The 17,562-nt window shown below is 54.2% G+C and overlaps 2 long non-coding RNA genes across 3 annotated transcripts in view; one reads left to right on the forward strand and one right to left on the reverse strand.

Annotated features, from left to right (window-relative positions):
• Positions 1 to 17,562, forward strand: part of LOC137480448 (uncharacterized) — a 213,451-nt gene that overhangs the window by 193,184 nt on the left and 2,705 nt on the right. The gene's annotated exons all lie outside the window — the stretch shown is intronic.
• LOC137480447 (uncharacterized) overlaps positions 9,982 to 17,562 on the reverse strand; it is a 58,717-nt gene continuing 51,136 nt past the window's right edge. The window contains exon 4 of the long non-coding RNA XR_011002921.1: positions 9,982 to 10,207. This is a non-coding gene — a long non-coding RNA (uncharacterized lncRNA). The remainder of the gene's footprint in view (positions 10,208 to 17,562) is intronic.

The following is a 17,562-nucleotide window of genomic DNA, read 5'->3' on the forward strand; positions in this document are numbered from 1 at the left end:
GTCTAATATCGGGCCAGGATTTGGTGACAAACTGGACCTTCAAGAGGACTTGACCCTCTGGGCTGTCTGGGTCTATATTTGAATCTAACTGGAAATTTCATTTTAGTCGGTTAAGCCAAATTGCTGGGGTTTCATCCTTCTCCTGAGTACTATCAAATGCCAATTTCGTATTGCTTCCCCTAGGGATAGACTCTTTGATCCCTCTCATCATGAGGGACCTATAGTCTCTCATGTTTTGCCTTCCTTCTCCCTGGTTGGGATTCCAGTTGGGGTCTACTAAGGGTATCTTTTGGTCCCCTGGGGGCCCCAATCTATTTTCTTTTTCCCATATCCTCACCCCTGCTGTTCAGATCATCCAGACCTCTTCTGGAGAGAACAGAATGCTTAGAATAGAGTTCAGCTCTCCCCAGGTATAAATATTCGGCCCTAGAAATTGGTCTATCTGGTTAGATATTCCAGTGGGGTCTTCTACTAAATTTCCTAGCTCTTTCTTAAATCCCCGGACTTCGGAAGCTGTCAAAGGTGCATCAACAAACGCAACTCCTCCAGCTCTACATCAAGGTCCTCTTGGGCTTGTAGGTGTTGGTTTAACTGATTACACATCCACTGATCTCGTGTTCCATACCACGGCCACTCTCCCTGTAGTTCTAACTTCGGCCATACTTCTATACTGTAATGTATCATCTTATTTTTGTCTAGACCCTTCGTGGTCTCCCAAGAATCTCATTGGTCTAACAGTTGCCCCAAGGGGCTGTTAGGGGGAATTCTCTTTGCTTTCTCTTTGGAAGGATCTGCTCCTTTACTATAACCTCTTCCCATTTTCAGGCCTCAAAAAAAAAAAAAAAAAAATATACTTTAAATGGTGCCTCTATTTAAAAGGGAATATACAGACAGGCAATTAAAGCTCATCTGGTCCCTTCCCACAACTTAGTATTTTGAATCTCTTGACTGAACTTAATCTCTTTTAACTAAACTCCCACTCTTGGTACTACCCTCCTGACACTTTGCAATGCCTCTTGGCTAGGACAATCACTAGTCACACTCACATATATTGTCTTTTGTTCTCTTGCTCTTCGGTCTAAGTTTTGGACTTCCTCCTAAACTTTTTAAGCTTGGGCCCCTGCTAAGTCTTGCCTAAACTCTTACTTGGCCTTCTGTCCAACCTTCTTACTAGGCTTGGGAAGCTTGGTCTCCCTGCCGAGGTAAGGTCGGACCTTACACCTGCCGAGCCTTACACTCGAACTCCGGCCAAGCCCCCTTGCCTGACTCTACTAGCAGTCTTAGCTTGCTTGCCTTTCTGCTTACTCGGGTTCATGCCTGCTCTGCCAGGGACATCCTGCCCTTCCTTCCAGGGACATTCCTCTACCTGCTCTGCTGGGGACCTCTGGCCCTGCCTGCCAGGGACATCCCACCTGCCCTGTTAGCCAGTCCTGCCTGCCGGGGACATGCCCTCTGCCTGGCGGGACTTGTCACTCCTGCCTGCTAGGACATCCCGCCCTACATGCCAGGGACATCCCACCTGCCCTGCTGGTGACATTCCCCGCTGGTGACATTCCCCGTGCCCTGATTGCCAGGGACTTACTTTGCCCCTAGGGGATCCCCACAAGCCCAGAGGAGGGCCTGCTTTACTTCTAAGGAGACGCCTCAGTCACTCCTCTATTCCACTCGCTTTCCCCCGTTCCCGACGGCCCCTTTGCAGGAGTCAGGAAACGCGGTACTAGCGGGTCCCTCTCACTTCGGGGGTCCGTGCTGCCGGCCCCCATCTCAATCACTCACTCATTGCTTGTCCCCTGTTTTTCCTTACCGCTCCGATGCTCCTCCTCGTTGCTCGTCTCACGGTGATCCTAGGGTCCGGAGGTAGCCAGCAACTCCTGAGGGTCCCTCGAAGCAGGTGGTCGAGCTGTCCGGGGGTCCTCTTTGGGCGTGGCTAATCCGGAATGAGCCCCAAGTTGAAATGAACAGGGCTAATGCCTTTATTAATGTTCAGCTCTTTTATGAAAAAGATCAGCTGGGCAGGGGGCCCACACGGAGCTCGCCCCCGCTGTTGTAGCTTTCCCAGGTGGCCGAAAGGAAAGAGGCGTGCAGAGTCTGTCACTGAAGTCCAGAGCAGCAGCTATCCCTTCTTCTTCCCGGTGGCACAACCGGTGGCCAAAGGGTGAGGAGGCGTGGCGTGCAGAGGCTGTTGCTGAAGTCCAGAACAACAGCTGTCCCCGCTCCTTCCCTGGTGGCAGCCCCAGGGGGCTCTGTCTCTTCTGTCTCGACCTCGCACAGCCTATTCTAGTCTAGTCTTTTTAGGTGATGATGACAGACAAAAGTCGATTCGGGGGATGTGTTTCCCCTCTTCCTCAGCTAGGGCATTTGTCTACCCCCCTCTACTGTGTTTAGTTCTTTATTCAGGGGTGTCTTTATCCCCAAAAAATACTCCCATGATCCCAGGGGGTTTTCTTACTTGCATTTTAGTCCCAGAATGTCGGTGTGGTGGGGGGAGGCAGGTTATCCCCAGGTAGTTTAGAGAAAACAAACAGAGCAATTAGATAATTAACATTTCAATATCGGTATGCAGCTAGAGCCAGCAGCCATTCCAGTGTTGCCATGGGAACTTGGAAGACCCTGCCCGCCTGCCTGGGGAACACCTGGAAACTTTGTTCATTACACTCCCTAAGCCCTGGGTTCCTCAGAGCTGCAGCTCCCTGCTCCCTTTGCAGACAGAGGCTGGCTGTGGATGGCAGTCACCTGTCTGGCCTGGTGCACAGCAGGTGCACACATGAGCTGAGGGATCATCCCTGCACACCCCATCCTGGCAGAACTGAGCTCCTTGATGAATCTGACACGGTTTTACGGCATGGCAGCAAAAGAAGGCAAAAGAAAGGCTAGAATTGGTACCATTCCAACCGCTTTACATTTTGCCATGTGTAATGGAGATGGGAACTACAAGTTTCCTATTCATGCACAATTTGCTGTCTGAGAGCACTCCGGTCTCAAATCACAGGGGCTTGCAGCTCTGTGTCTGAGATGACGTTAAAAACAAAAACAACCTTTATGTGCAACACCTGTGTATCAAAACTTCACAATACAAATCACAAGCTGATTTCTGCTGTTAAATGGATGGAAAAAAACCCAAAAAGCCAAAAGCAAAAGCAAAACTGTGACCAAATAAAACAGGCAAACACAACAACCACCAAGAAAACAATAAAACCAAAACAAACATGGTCACGGGTTTTTTGTCTGTCTTTGAAAGCAGCCCCTCGGATGTTAATGCACGCAACATGTCCTTTGTAAAGGGCTGTCTTTGCAAAAAACCTGCCAGCTTTGTGATGCAAGACAGAAACAGCATCCCTTGGCCTACACCCAGGATGTTATAAATAAATTTGCTTTCATAGATGGAGTTTTTAGTGGTTTATTATTACGATAAGTTTTTTTGGATTGTTAATGAATATAATGAGTTGTTATATAATTAATGTAATAAGTAATTAAGTTGAATGCGCAGTTGTTTAAGTGTATGTATATGGCTACTAAACAGAGAAAGGGGGGTGGTAATAAGGTGCAAGGGTAAGGATCTTCTAGAAAAGTGACATTATAGGGTGATGACAGCAACTGGAACTACGACTGGGAAACGAGCCACCCAATAAGTTTGCTGTGTTCCAAAATGTTTGCTCAGGACTGCACTATCTTATAGAGCGATCAGCGACCAAGAAAAGGACCGGTCGGCAAGAGGATCCAAAGCACACCAATCAAGCACCCCCAAGAGACTTTAAAAAATCCCTGGGTCGGAGCACCCAGGCCCTTTCGAGGGTACCTCGTGTCACGCAGGAACACCTTGTCACACAGAACTGTCAAAGCTCCCTCTGGCTTGTCGCGCAGGCCCTAGGCTTACCCTGAGAACTCGGCCTCTGTTGTTCTAAGTTTTAATAAACAGGCACATTCTTTATAAAAGTCATCAGCTTCCTTTTAATTTCATTTTGCCTGTTTACCACAAGGAGGCCCAGCAGCTCCTTGCTGAGGGCCCATTTCATGCAGGAACTGGCACTCAGAATATGAAATCAATAAAAAATGAAAGGGTGGGCGGAGGCGGCAGTGAGGTGGCCTCAAAGGTTCAACTCTGCACTCTGCTTTTGTCACCAACCTTGGCCAAGTTCCTGTGCTTGTTTTCCTGGAGAAATTGTACTCAACAAGGCTTCAGTGCCTTTGATCAAATCAGTCTTAAGAGCAGCTCGGGGCTGGGTCGGTCATTGAGACCTGAGCAGGGACTGGGGTCCAGCCAACAAAAGAACATGAGCTGCAGGCCACCCATACAGCTTTTCCTATTAATGAGCACTAAGCCTTTCTTTTTGCCAACAGAGGGATGGTGGGGGGATTTTTGCACCATCAGGCCAAGGCACAAGGCTCTGCATCCTCCCAAGGAACAGAGCCAGCCCCCTTCAGTGCGAGAGGGCGCGGCCTCAGTTGCAGCCCCGGTGCCTCCTGTGCCCCAGGGCACGGCCCTGGCTGTAAATGTCCTCGGCTGCAGCTCAGGGCCAGGGCGGAGCTCAGCAGCCTCATCAGAGCCCAGGGCCGCGGCCCTTCCCTGCCGGGGCCCTCGCCTGGCCCGGCCCGGCCTGAGCAGCCCGGCCTGGCCCCAGGGGACGGGCTCTGCCTGCCCGCTGTGCCCGCAGCCTTCCGGGCCCAAGGGTTTGCAAGAGGCTTTCTCCCAGCCTTGCAAAACCTTGGCCAGGTGTCCCTTTGCTGTGCTGAGAAGAGTAAAAAACCCCTCACATTTACCCTGATACACAGCTCACGAGGGATCCCTGCACACCTCAGCAGAGACCCCAGAACATCCCTGTGTGCCTCACGAGGGATCCCTGCACACCTCAGCAGAGACCCCAGAACATCCCTGTGTGCTTCATGAGGGATCCCTGCACACCTCAGCAGAGACCCCAGAACATCCCTGTGTGCCTCATGAGGGATCCCTGCACACCTCAGCAGAGACCCCAGAACATCCCTGTGTGCCTCCGGAAGTCCAGGCCCAGATGATCCCACTGAAGGAAATGTGCCCTCAGCCCAGGGACGCTCAGCATGGGCTCCCCCAGCCCCTCGGGGCCCCGCCGCTGCTCACAGCAGCCCCGGCCTGGCTCCTGCCTGCTCTCACCGTGGGCATCCACAGCTGCTCCTGGGCATGGAGCTCCGCCAGGGCTGGTGCTGGCTGGGCTTTGCGGGTGGTACAACATGGACATATCTATGACAACTCTATTTCTTTATTTGAACATAAAATTTGGTCCAAGCCCTGCCCTGGCAGAGAGGGGCTGCCCACCTTCAGTCGTCTTTGGGCAACAGGACCAGGGGGCTCTGGGGCAGAGGGTCTCGTTGTGGAGGGATGAGTTTTGGGATGGGCTCAAGACATTAGTGCAGCCGCAGCAGGGCAGATAGGGACAGGAGTGAAGAGCTGGGAACACAGGTGAAGTTCTCGCTGCCTGAGTTGTTAAGCTCCTCTTCTGAAGATGCTCAGGGAGCACCTTTGGAGAGAGGAGTGGTTGAAGCCCCCAGCTGCCAGTGGCACACTGGGACCCTCCTGCACAGCCGGGCCCAGAGCTGGCAAGGCTCCCCAGCATGGCTGGAGCTGCTGGCACAGCTTGGCCCAGCTGGACAGCTGCCCCTCAAGGCCCCGGCGAGCAGGGGACGGCTCTGGGCAGGCTCCCTGGCCAGGAGCGGGCCCCAGAGCGCGCCTGCATTTTGAGGGCAATCTCGAACCCGCTCTTTCTCCTCCCCACCTTGCCTTGTCTCCGCCCTGTGCCACTGGGGCTGCTTTCGGCCAGAATTAATAATCCGTGATTGTTCTATCAGGAAAGGGACATGGATAGGTTTCTCCAGCATGCACCATGGTCTTCACACACTATGACTGGCCAGCACTTTCAGTCAATCCATATCATGATCCCAGTGTAGAAGGAAGCGCAGTCCAGAACCGTTTTCATGCTCTGCTGGGTTCCCCGCGTGCTTTAGGGAACTGGGCAATCAAGGAGCTCCTTCGTCAGTGCGAGAAGGCACGGCCTGACTTGTAGCCTCCTGTGCCCCAGAGAACCGCCGTGGCTGTAAAGGTGTTTGGCTGCAGCACAGGGCCAGGGCGCAGCGAGGCCCTTGTCGTGCCCACGGCGTTGCTCGGCAGCCCCATCGGAGCCCGGGGCCGCAGCCATTCACCGCCGGGGCCGGAGCTGGCCCGACAAGGGTGCGGTGGATACCGGAAACCCCGCCCGGCCCCCAAGGATGGGCTCTGGTCGCCCGCCGGTCCCGCAGGCTGGGCCCAAGGCTTTGCAGGAAGCTTCCTGCTGACTTTGCAGCACCTCGACCGGGAGTGTCCCTTTGCTGTGCTGAGAAAACTGAAAAACCCCCTCTAGTTTAACCCCGGTGCACACCTCCGGAGGGATCCCTGCACAGCACAGCAGAGACTATCAATACTCCTTTGTGCTTCAAGAGGGATTCCTGCGCCCCTCAGAAGAGACCCCAAAATAGCCCTGTGTGCCTCACGATGAATCCGTGCACTCCTTAGAGAAGACCCCAAAATATCCCAGTGTGCCTCATGAGGGATCCATGCACCCCTCAGGAGAGACCCCAAAAGAGCCCTGTGTGCCTCACGAGGAATCCGTGCACACCAATGCAGAAACCCCAAGCCAGCCTTGTGGGCCTCCCAAAAGAACCCAGTCTCCTGCCCACCTTCGGAAGGACTCAGCTCCTCTCCAGGCCTTGACGGCAAGCACTAACCCGCCACGTTAATCACGAGGAACTCAAGCTCCGGCCAGCCTTACAGAGGTCTCCAGTCACCTGTATGACACAGCAGAGATCCCAAATCCCCTAAGAACCTCATGAGGAGCCCCTGCCACGTGCACTGTTTACAAAGGACCCAAAGCCTGGCATGTCTTACTGCAAAACCCTGCACCCACAACACCCCCCACCACCTCGTGGACCCCATGACGGAGCCCGGTCGTCTGCCAGCCTTACATGGGTCCCCCCATCACCTGCATTCCATAGAAAAGCCAGGTCTGCCATTAACACTAGCCAGCAGCCTGTTCCCTGACAGAAACCAATTCCCTTCTGGGCATCCCCCCCTGTTGTGGGGCCGGCAGCATCTGTTGGAGCAATAGGGAGCGTGAGCCCGCGCTGTGCTGCGCTGCTGAGCTGGCAGCACGGTGGATACGGCCAGGACGTTCTCTGCTTCCCCCAGAGCTGGGGCCTGCAGGCACCTTGCCGCCCCTCGGCACAGGCTGTGCCACCCAGCAAAGCCCAGCCGGCCGGGAGGAGAGCCTGGGGCCAGCGCAGCTGCTTGGGCAGTCGCTGCTTTGAGGGACAGGGGCCAAACCCATCCCTGAGCAGCCCCTGCCAGCCCTGGCCCTCCCTGCCCCGTGACAGCTCCCCCAGCCCCAGGGGACAGAGTCAGGCCCTGTCAGGAGCCAGTGCAGCCCCTGCCCAGTCAGGAGCCAGGGCTGGCTCTGGCCCTGGGCTCGCAGCAGGGCTCCCGCTCGGGGCTGCTCCTGTGCCTTGGGCCTCTGGGCACTCAGGGCCAGCTGCGGGAGCAGCTGCAGCGGGAGGGGCGTTGGTGCTCGAGTCCCGATTCCCCGGGGCTGGGAACGAGCTCCAGAGGCCTCGAAGCTGAGGCGCCTCCAGCTTTGGCTGCTGCCATGCCGTGCAAGGGCAGGGCCTGGGGGAAGAGCTGCTGACACACAGCCCTGCCGAGGGCTGAGCCCAGCTGAGCCCGGCACAGCAATTACCTCCTGCGCCTCTACCCGTGCCTGTGTCCATGCCTGGCATCGCCTTCCTTCCTCCAGCAGTGGTGGGCACTGAGCCACTGCTTCCTCTTGGATGTGCCACCTTTAGCATAGACTTTTTGTCTTTTGCTTTAGAAAGGAAAAAGGACAGCTGGATCAGATGGAACCATTCACCATTCCAGGACATGACATCTTCAGGAGACAATACTTGTCAAAGTCATGGATAAGGATCAGTAGAAAGTGGCCTGGTTATTGGGGCTTTGCCAATGACCTCCCTCATCCAAGCAGCCCCTACACCTGGTCTGCCCAGAGATCGGGAAATTGCAGGGGAGCTCAGGGTGTGTATGGCCCATGCTGCAGGTTGGCTCCCTGTCAGCTGGTGCCAAATGCCTTCCTGCAGAGGCTGGGGAGAAGCTGCAGCCAGGCCAGGCTGGCAAACAGCCCTTCAGGCCGTGAAAGCAGCAGCAGGGCAGCCAGGCCGCCATGGATCCCTTCCCGCTGTGCCGGGCACGGTGTGCCAGATGTGCAGGGAAAGGCCCCGGCTGCTGAGTCCCAGGGGAAGGCTGAAGGAAATGCACCCACCACGGCGTCTCTCCAGGTCAGTCAGCATCTGGTCTAGATGTTTGGCTGCCTCCAGGGATTTACTGTCTCCTCTGTCCTTGTTCTTCCATGTAGGAGGACCTTAACAGAACATTGTTCCACGTCTCCTTCAGGCCAGAGTGGCAGTGAGTGCCCCTGGGTGATTGGTGCCCTCCAAGGCACTCCCTCAGCTCTGCCTTCCACTCAGGAGCAGGGGCAGGGGGACCACGTGCCTGCGGTGGCCCCACACTGGGATGGAAGGAGCCCCTTGCGGGGCAGTCAGGGGAGAAAGGACTCCCTGGAGCTGCCAGCAGCTCTAAACCCAGCCCCAGCCTGGGCCAGGGCTTGGCAGCAGCAGCAGGAGCAGCTCAGGCTCCCTGGGGCCAGCAAAGGAGCTGCCAAAGGCACAGCCCCGGGGCACAGACCTGGACCTGGCCCCTTCCCTCTCTGCTCTTCTCCGTGGCTGCACAGAGCACCCGGAAGGACACACTGGCATGGCACATGGGTGGAAGATGGAGAGCTAAATGCTCCTTCCTCCCACTGACAGCGATCCTGTGGGATCACTGTTGGGCACAAGAGTAGAAATTCGGAGGACAGGATTTCCAGAATCCATCCAACTTCAAAGCATCTTTATGGAAATCACACATGAATATTACTCTGGACAATAATTGCTCGGTTAGGAAAGGGTTGCTGATAACTTACCTTCACCAAGCCCCAAGACGCTTGAACCGTGGTTTGCCCGCATTTCTAAAAGATGCGAGTCACGGTCCCAATCTAGAAAGGAGCACAGATGGGAAATGTTCCTTGGTGTGCTGGGATCCCCTTCTATGGGGAAGTGAGCACTGCAAGGGGCTCAGGTAATGCTGTGTGCCCGCACTGCCAAGCAGCAGAGAGGGCAGCTCAAGCCTCAGCAGGGCTCAGCAGGCCCAGAGGCACAGCAATTACCTTCTGTGACTGTGCCTGGCATCGCCTCCCTTCCTGCAGCAGAGGCTGCCAATGAGCCACTGCTTCCTCCGGGAATCTCAGCCTTCAGCACAGCCTCTCCTTCCATCTCTGGGGAAAGGAAAAGGGACAGCTGGATCAGGTGGGGCTGTTCCCCACTGGGAAGGTGGCATCTTCAGGAGGCAATGCTTGTCTCTGTCATGCATGAGATTCAGGATAAAGACCAGGTTATTGGGGCTGCTCCAGGGCCCACCCTCCTCCAAAGAGCTGCCCCTCCAGATGTGTTCAGAGAGCAGGAAATTGCAGGGGATCTCAGGTTGGGCTCCCTGGCAGCTGGTGCCAAATGCCTTCCTGCAGCGGCTGGGGAGAAGCTGCAGCCAGGCCAGGCGGGCAAACAGCCCTGCAGGCCGTGAAAGCAGCAGCAGGGCAGCCAGGCCGCCATGGATCCCTTCCCGCTGTGCCGGGCACGGCGTGCCCTAATGCGAAGGGAAAGGCCCCAGCTGCTGAGTCCCAGGGTAAGGCTGAGGGAAATGCACCCACCACGGCGTCTCTCCAGGTCAGTCAGCATCTGGTCTAGATGTTTGGCTGCCTCCAGGGATTTACTGTCTCCTGTAGGTTTGTTCCTCTCTCTCGGAGGACCTTAGGAGAAGTGTTTGTATTTCAGAAGAATGGATCTCACAAAACCAGGGCTCAGCCTGTGGGATCAGCAGGGACACACGACTCCCCCCTGCGATGGGAGCCAGGCTTCTGTGCAGCAACCAGGAAAGGAGCCTGGAAAGTCTTCCCTGCAGACACACCTGTAACTCAACAGGCACAGAAGCTTCTGTCACCGGCTTCCTGCCAGGTTGTCAATGATTATTCTTTTAGGAACATTGACAACATACCTGCAGGAGGCTTAAGAGGCTGGAAATCTTCCTGCAGCCAAGCTGCTGGAGAAGCCTTCCTAGCATGCTCATCTAGAAGGGAGCACAGAACAGAACCATTTCCTGGTGTGCTGGGATCCCCCTCTGCCTTTGGGAACTGGGACTGCAAGGTGGTCAGGCAAGGCCGTGGCAGCCAGATGTGAAAGGACACGGCCAAAGCTGCACAGGGGCCTGGGGAGCTCTGGGCTGGCTCCTGGCCACTCTCCACACTTTTGGTAGGCCCTGTGCAACATCCCTGGGAGGGCGGCTGGAGCAGCCCAGGGTCCCTGAGGGCTCTGTCCCTCCCTCTGAGGAAACCCTCCCTAAAGCCCAGGGGAAAAGCATCACCCAGCGCTTCCCGGGGAGCAGGGAGCGCTGTCCCGGGAAAGGAGAACCAGGCTGCTGGCTCACCTGCTCCCCGTGCTTGCAGCGGAGCAGCCTGGGCAGCCCTGGCAGGCAGGGCCACGGCCAGGAGGAGCAGGAGGAAGAGGCGCAGAGCAAGGGCCATGGTGCCTTGCCCTCTGCCAGTCCCGCAGCTCTTGCTGCCACCGCTGTCCTCACACAGCTGTCGCAGTGTCAGCACCACTGCTGCCAGCGCCGCTGCTGCCACAGCAGTTGTGCTCAAGGACTGACTGCTCGGTCGTTGTGGTGCTGTGCAACCACGGGGCTCTGGCACCTCTGTGACCTCAGAGCCTGCTGTGACCTCAGCCTGCCGTGACCCCAGAGCCTGCTGTGACCTCATGGCCAGGCTGGAGTGGTGTGGGGAGTGGGATCTGCCTTCTTTGGCAGGGAGCTCACCCTGCCCAACAACTCTGTCCGAGGGTTGTGACACATCCCACCCCAGCTGATCTCACAGGATGGGGCATGAAGGGATGGAGAGCAGCCCGGCCAAGAAGGCTGGTGCTAGATGAGAGGCTGGAAATGAGTCAGCCATGTGCATCCAAAGGAGAGTGCCCAGGAGGTTGACGGAGGTGATTCCACCTCTTTGCTCTGGTGAGACTCCACCTGGAGTACTGTGGAAGGTGTTTTATACTGCTGGCCGGGGGTCTGTGTACAAATCACGAACGGGACAGGACTGCTGAGGAACGCGTCTCGAGCTGTTTATTTTCTAGCATCAGCCTCATTACATGGTGACGACAATGGGAGGATGCAGCAGACAAAGAACTTAATGTGACAACTTACTTTAAAAGCTTTTTGACCAATCACACAAAGCAAAAGCATATTGACAATAGATTTATCCAACCTCTATAAGCACACGTACCTTTTCTTAATACAGTGCTCGCTTCTTTCAAATACAATACCTACTTGTATTGTAAGCCTTCAAACCCAATGCACAGAGCTCCATTATTAAGCTTAGAACTTCCTAATATCTTGCTAGAGATACTTTTCTGTTGCTTAGGGTGTCATTCTAGCCAAGCGGTAATACACAGACCATTGTACTGTTTGTCCTTACTTTTCCACTTCTTCTATACTTTTTCTGCTAACAAATCTTACCGCTACTGCTTAGCTCTAATCGCAGTTCTGCTGTCTCTGAGGCCTGCCTTTTGCAGCTTTCCCAAAACCCTCTAATTTTAAAGATTCCCGCGTTTTACAGCGTCTTCTGTGAGCCAGAGAGAAGTTTGATAAGAGGATCCATGTTTATCCCTGAAAGAATTTTCTACCAAAGTCGTTGACATAGAAACCAAGAAAGCAAGAAGGATAAATAAGAGAAACCTGCAACTGCCTATTCCAATAAGCACTTTACTTGCCTCTGGTGACCAATGAGTAAACTTATGTGCTTTGGAAGAATGTAGAAAAAGCATGCATGCTAGAATAAAACCAGGGTTTGAAGCCTTCTGGAAATGACGTGTGTTGCCTTGTATTTTCTCCGTCTCTACCGTGACAGAGTACTGCATCCAGCTCTGGGTCCCCAGCACAGGAAGGACACGGTTCTGTTGGATCTAGTCCAGAGGAGGGGCAAAATGCTCTGAGGGCTGGAGCCCTTCTGCTTTGGAGACAGGCTGGGAGAGCTGGGGGTGTTCAGCCTGGAAGAGAGAAGACTCCAGGGAGACCTGATTGCTGCCTTTCAGTACCTTAAGGGGGTTTGTAAAAGAGATGGGACAGAATTCTTAGTAGGGCCTTTTGTGACCAGACCTTGGGGGAATGGTTTTAATCTAAAAGACGGTCGATTCAGACTAGACAAAAGAAACCCATTTTTTACACTGTAGCTTTCGAAACCCTAGCACAGGTTGCCCAGAGAGGTGGACACGCATCCCTGCAGTCATTCAAGCTCAGGCTCTGAGCAACCTGACCTAGTCAAAGGTGTCCCTGCTCACTGCAGGGCATTGGACTAGATGGCCTTTAAACGTCCCTTCCAACCCAAGCCACTCTGTGCTCCTGTGCTCCATCAAAGCAGTGCGGGATTAGTGCTGGGGTGACGATGCTGGCACCTGTATTTTGGTAGTTGTGCCATTTAGCAAATGGCCAAGAGAGGATTGGTGGGCTGGGCAGTGAAGTCTGCAAATAACACGCAGTGTGCTCAAGGAGAAACAGGAGAGGAACACAGCTTCCAGTGCAGATAAATGCCAGCATTTTGCTGCCCATCCCATGTTAAGAAACAAAGGAATGTCCTGAAGATCCCTTTGTGTGGGTGCACTATTGGCTGTATCAGTACTTGTGTTCTGTAAAACAGGTAAATTGTTACAGCTTCTTGCCCTGTTTATCGCTGGATAAAACCCAAATGCTGCATTGCTCCCTGTCTACTTTCTTCCAAGTCAAGGCAAATTTTGTTCATTCTTGAGTGGGACATATTCATCTGCTCCCAAGCAAATTCTTCTTGCCATTCACACAATGTGGATTTGCTCGAATCAGACTGTAACTAAGGCCTACGTCTCACTGAAATTCAAGTTGATGCATTGTGAGGCAAAGTGTCGAGTAATTTGTCCTGGTGTCTGGCACTGTAGAGGGTTTTTCTGTAATTAAATGACATTTGAAGACAGCTGTAGTCTACCATACTTCTGGCATCCTAGAAATGAAGAAACAGCCTTTGAAACAGGATTTTATCCTTTCTTCCTCCTCCTCCTCCCAGGAATTTTAATCTCTGAGGTCTAAGCTCTTCAGCTGCCTCACAAACATTGTTTTAATTCAGACTGGCATCCATGCAGTGAGCCACAAATCAGGACAGTGGCTGTGAAGCCTGAAGCAATGCAGGTTTATAGCACTGAAAACAATAATCTGTTACCCAGGTTAAGCCAAGCACTTCCCAAATAACTCTACCTATCCTCAGGGATGTTTCCAAAAGGATCACTGTGACAGCTGGGAGTGGGGAGAGAGAGTGTCATCAGCATTAAAAATACAGCTTTCTGAGATCTTTATATTCCAATAAAAAGAGAGTCAAAATTGTTCATATATGGAACATTAACTAAGGAGTGAATGACAGATTGTCAAAATAATTGCTTGGGGAACAAAAAAAACACCATAAATTAAAATCTTTTCATGTGTAGATAATACGTAAACCATCCGGCCAAGAAAAAAAACAGATGTGCCAAAACTAAAAGCAATAAGGCTGTTCCCTCTGTCTCAATACAAAAAAAAAAAAAAAAGACTGAAAAGAATCAGAGATCCTCAAGACCATTACTATATACAGGAGCTTCCAGGTATTGGGGAAAAAATGAAGGAAACTGTAGTGTGCAATTCACAGAGGTAACCTGGAATTTATTGGTGAACTTGTTGCAAAATGTCTGAGAGCAGACTGGAAAAGCATAGGGACTGATCAGACCACGTGTGGGCATTTCCAGCAGTGTGGGGGATGTTTCTGGGAGCAACTGCAGGGAAGAAAAGCAGCACACGATTACTGGGCGTCCTAGGGCGACGTTATGATGCTCGTATCCCCGATGGTGTGTTCTGTTGATGCTGGATATTATATTGTGTGCCTTCCAGAGGGGCTCTGACAGCGAAGGCGGGGAGAAGAAGAAGCACGGAGTTTGTTATCAGAGACTGCACTCACTCCTCCACAGTCTGCTGGAACACAGAACTCCACGGTGTTCTCTGGCCACGGACGGGGCAGAACACCGCGCTCCTTTGCTTTTTAGTTGCTTTAGCTAGCTGAGGCAGTCCAAGTTTTCCCTCGACTGGTTTTCTTTCCCTTTCCTTGGATCCGTTCAAACCTGCTCCGGACCGGGACCTGGGGAAGCGCCGAGAGCTTGCACTCTGTGGTCCACGGGGGGCTACTCTGGGCAGCAGCCTTTCCCAGTGCCAGAGGGACTGATAACAGAGCCACCATCCACCAGAGAGATTTTCTGAATCTGTCATCTCTTCAGAGCGACAAATGAGTTTTGTCATCTGGTATTGCTCATTTTTTGGGCTGGGGAGTGCTTTGCCTGTTAAATATACAGGTTTTTTCCACTTCTCTCTGAGGAGTTTTTTCCCAAACTGATTGGGGGGAGGGGCGGTATGGGCTTGATTTCTGGGGCGGGCCCTTTTGGGGGTTTTCTCCCAAATTTGCCCTAGACCAGGACACTGGGACAATCTCTTTGCGGGCTGTAGACTTTATGACAGTCTGTCCCCTGGGGCTGGGGGAGCTGTCACGGGGCAGGGAGGGCCAGGGCTGGCAGGGGCTGCTCAGGGATGGGTTTGGCCCGTGTCCCTCGAAGCAGCGACTGCCCAAGCAGCTGCGCTGGCCCCGGGCTCTCCTCCCGGCCGGCTGGGCTTTGCTGGGTGGCACAGCTTGTGCCGAGGGGCGGCAAGGTGCCTGCAGGCCCCAGCTCTGGGGGAAGCAGAGAACGTCCTGGCCGTATCCACCGTGCTGCCAGCTCAGCAGCGCAGCACAGCGCGGGCTCACGCTCCCCATTGCTCCCACAAATGCAGCCAGCCCCACAACACCTGTTCCCGTTTCCCAGAAGGACATTGGAAGGGGTTTCTGTCAGGGAACAGGCTGCTGGCTAGGGTTAATGGCAGGCCTGGCTTTTCCATGACATGCAGGTGATGAGGGGACCCCTGTAAGGCTGGCAGATGACCGGGCTCCGTCACGGCGCACATGAGGTGGCGGGGGGTGTTGTGGGTGCAGGGTTTTGCAGTAAGACATGTTGGGCTTTGGGTCCTTTGTAAGCAGTGCACGTGGCAGGGGTTCCTCATGAGGTTCTTAGGGGATTTGGGATCTCTGCTGTGTCATACAGGTGACTGGAGACCTCTGTAAGGCTTGCAGGGGCTTGAGTGCCTCGTGATTAACCTGGCGGGTTAGTGCTTGCCGTCAAGGCCTGGAGAGGAGCTGAGTCCTTCCGAAGGTGGGCAGGAGACTGGGTTCTTTTGTGAGGCACTCAAGGCTGGCTTGGGGTTTCTGCATTGGTGTGCACGGATCCCTCATGAAGCAAGCAGTGCTCTTTTGGGGACTCTCCTGAGGGGTGCAGGAATCCCACATGAGGCCCACTGGGATATTTTGGGGTCTCTTCTAAGGAGTGCACGGATTCATCGTGAGGCACACAGGGCTCTTTTGGGGTCTCTTCTGAGGGGCGCAGGAATCCCTCTTGAAGCACAAAGGAGTATTGATAGTCTCTGCTGTGCTGTGCAGGGATCCCTCAGGAGGTGTGCACCGGGGTTAAACTAGAGAGGGTTTTTCAGTTTTCTCAGCACAGCCAAGGGACACTCCCAGTCGAGGTGCTGCAAAGTCAGCAGGAAGCTTCCTGCAAAGCCTTGGGCCCGGCCTGCAGGACCGGCGGGCGACCAGAGCCCATCCTTGGGGGCCGGGCGGGGTTTCCAGTATCCACCGCACCCTTGTCGGGCCAGCTCCGGCTCCGGCGGTGAATGGCCGCGGCCCCGGGCTCCGATGGGGCTGCCGAGCAACGCCGTGGGCACGACAAGGGCCTCGCTGCGCCCTGGCCCTGTGCTGCAGCCGAACACCTTTACAGCCACGGCGGTTCTCTGGGGCACAGGAGGCTACAAGTCAGGCCGTGCCTTCTCGCACTGACGAAGGAGCTCCTTGCATTGCCCAGTTCTCTAAAGCACGCGGGGAGCCCAGCAGAGCATGAAAACGGTTCTGGACTGCGCTCCCGTCTACACTGGGATCGAGATATGGATTGACTGAAAGTGCTGGCTGTTATAAATAAAGTTGCTTTAGTAGGTGGGGTTGATGATGGTTAATTGTTTCAAATGAGTCATAAGGAATTGCCAACTAATGTAATGGATTGTTAATGTAGTGAACAGTTCCACAAAGTTAAATATGTACTGTGAGTTAAGTGGATGTGCATGGTTGCCAACCAGGGGGAGGAGACGAGGTGCATCGAAGAGTGACATCACCAGTTCAGCCTGCGATTGGAGGGATTGACCAGCCAATAGTGCCTCGAAATTCCAGAATGATTGGCCAGGAATGCACCACCTTATGGACCAACCAGCGAGCAGAAAGAGGGCCAATCAGCAAAGGGATCAGGAACGCACCAATCGTCAGCGTCCAGAGACTTTAACAGCCCCAGGTGCTGGCCACCCGGGGTCTTTCTGCGGACTTTGTACCCAAAGAAGCACCCTGTGCCCTGTGCACAGACACTTGTTACTTTTTGAGACTCTGACTTGCTGCCGAGGTCCTGGGCTTATCCTGGGGCCTCGTCCTCAGTTGCCTTTGTTTTTAATAAACAGGCCCAGGCTTTTTAAAATACTCTGACTCTGATTCGCCTGTTTTTAACACTGGCCAGTCACAGTGTGAAGACCATGGTGCATGCTGGAGCAACTTCTCCATGTCCCCTTCCTGATAGAACAATTATGGATTATTAACTTGGGCCAAGAGCAGCCCCGGGGGCACAGGGCGGAGGCAAGGCAAGGTGGGGAGGAGAAAGAGCGGGGACGAGATTGCCCTCGAAAGGCAGACGCGCTCTGGGGCCCGCTCCTGGCCAGGGAGCCTGCCCAGAGCCGTCCCCTGCTCGCCGGGGCCTTGAGGGGCAGCTGTCCAGCTGGGCCAAGCTGTGCCAGCAGCTCCAGCCGTGCTGGGGAGCCTTGCCAGCTCTGGGCCCGGCTGTGCAGGAGGGTCCCAGTGTGCCACTGGCAGCCGGGGGCTTCAGCCACTCCTCTCTCCAAAGGTGCTCCCTGTGCATCTTCAGAAGAGGAGCCTAAAAACTCAGGCAGAGAGAACTCGACCTGTGTTCCCAGCTCTTCACTCCTGTCCCTATCTGCCCTTCTGCGGTTGCACTAATGTCTTGAGCCCATCCCAAAACTCATCCCTTCACAACGAGATCCTCTGCCTCAGAGCCCCCTGGTCCTGTTGCCCAAAGACGACTGAAGGTGGGCAGCCCCTCTCTGCCAGGGCAGGGCTTGGACCAAATTTTATGTTCAAATAAAGAAATAGAGTTGTCATAGATATGTCCAGGTGGTACCACCAGCAAAGCCCAGCCAGCACCAGCCCTGGCTGAGCTCCATGCCCAGGAGCAGCTGTGGATGCCCACGGTGAG

This window comes from Anomalospiza imberbis, chromosome 11 (genome assembly GCF_031753505.1).
Source record: "Anomalospiza imberbis isolate Cuckoo-Finch-1a 21T00152 chromosome 11, ASM3175350v1, whole genome shotgun sequence".
Classification (NCBI taxonomy): Eukaryota; Metazoa; Chordata; class Aves; order Passeriformes; family Viduidae; genus Anomalospiza; species Anomalospiza imberbis.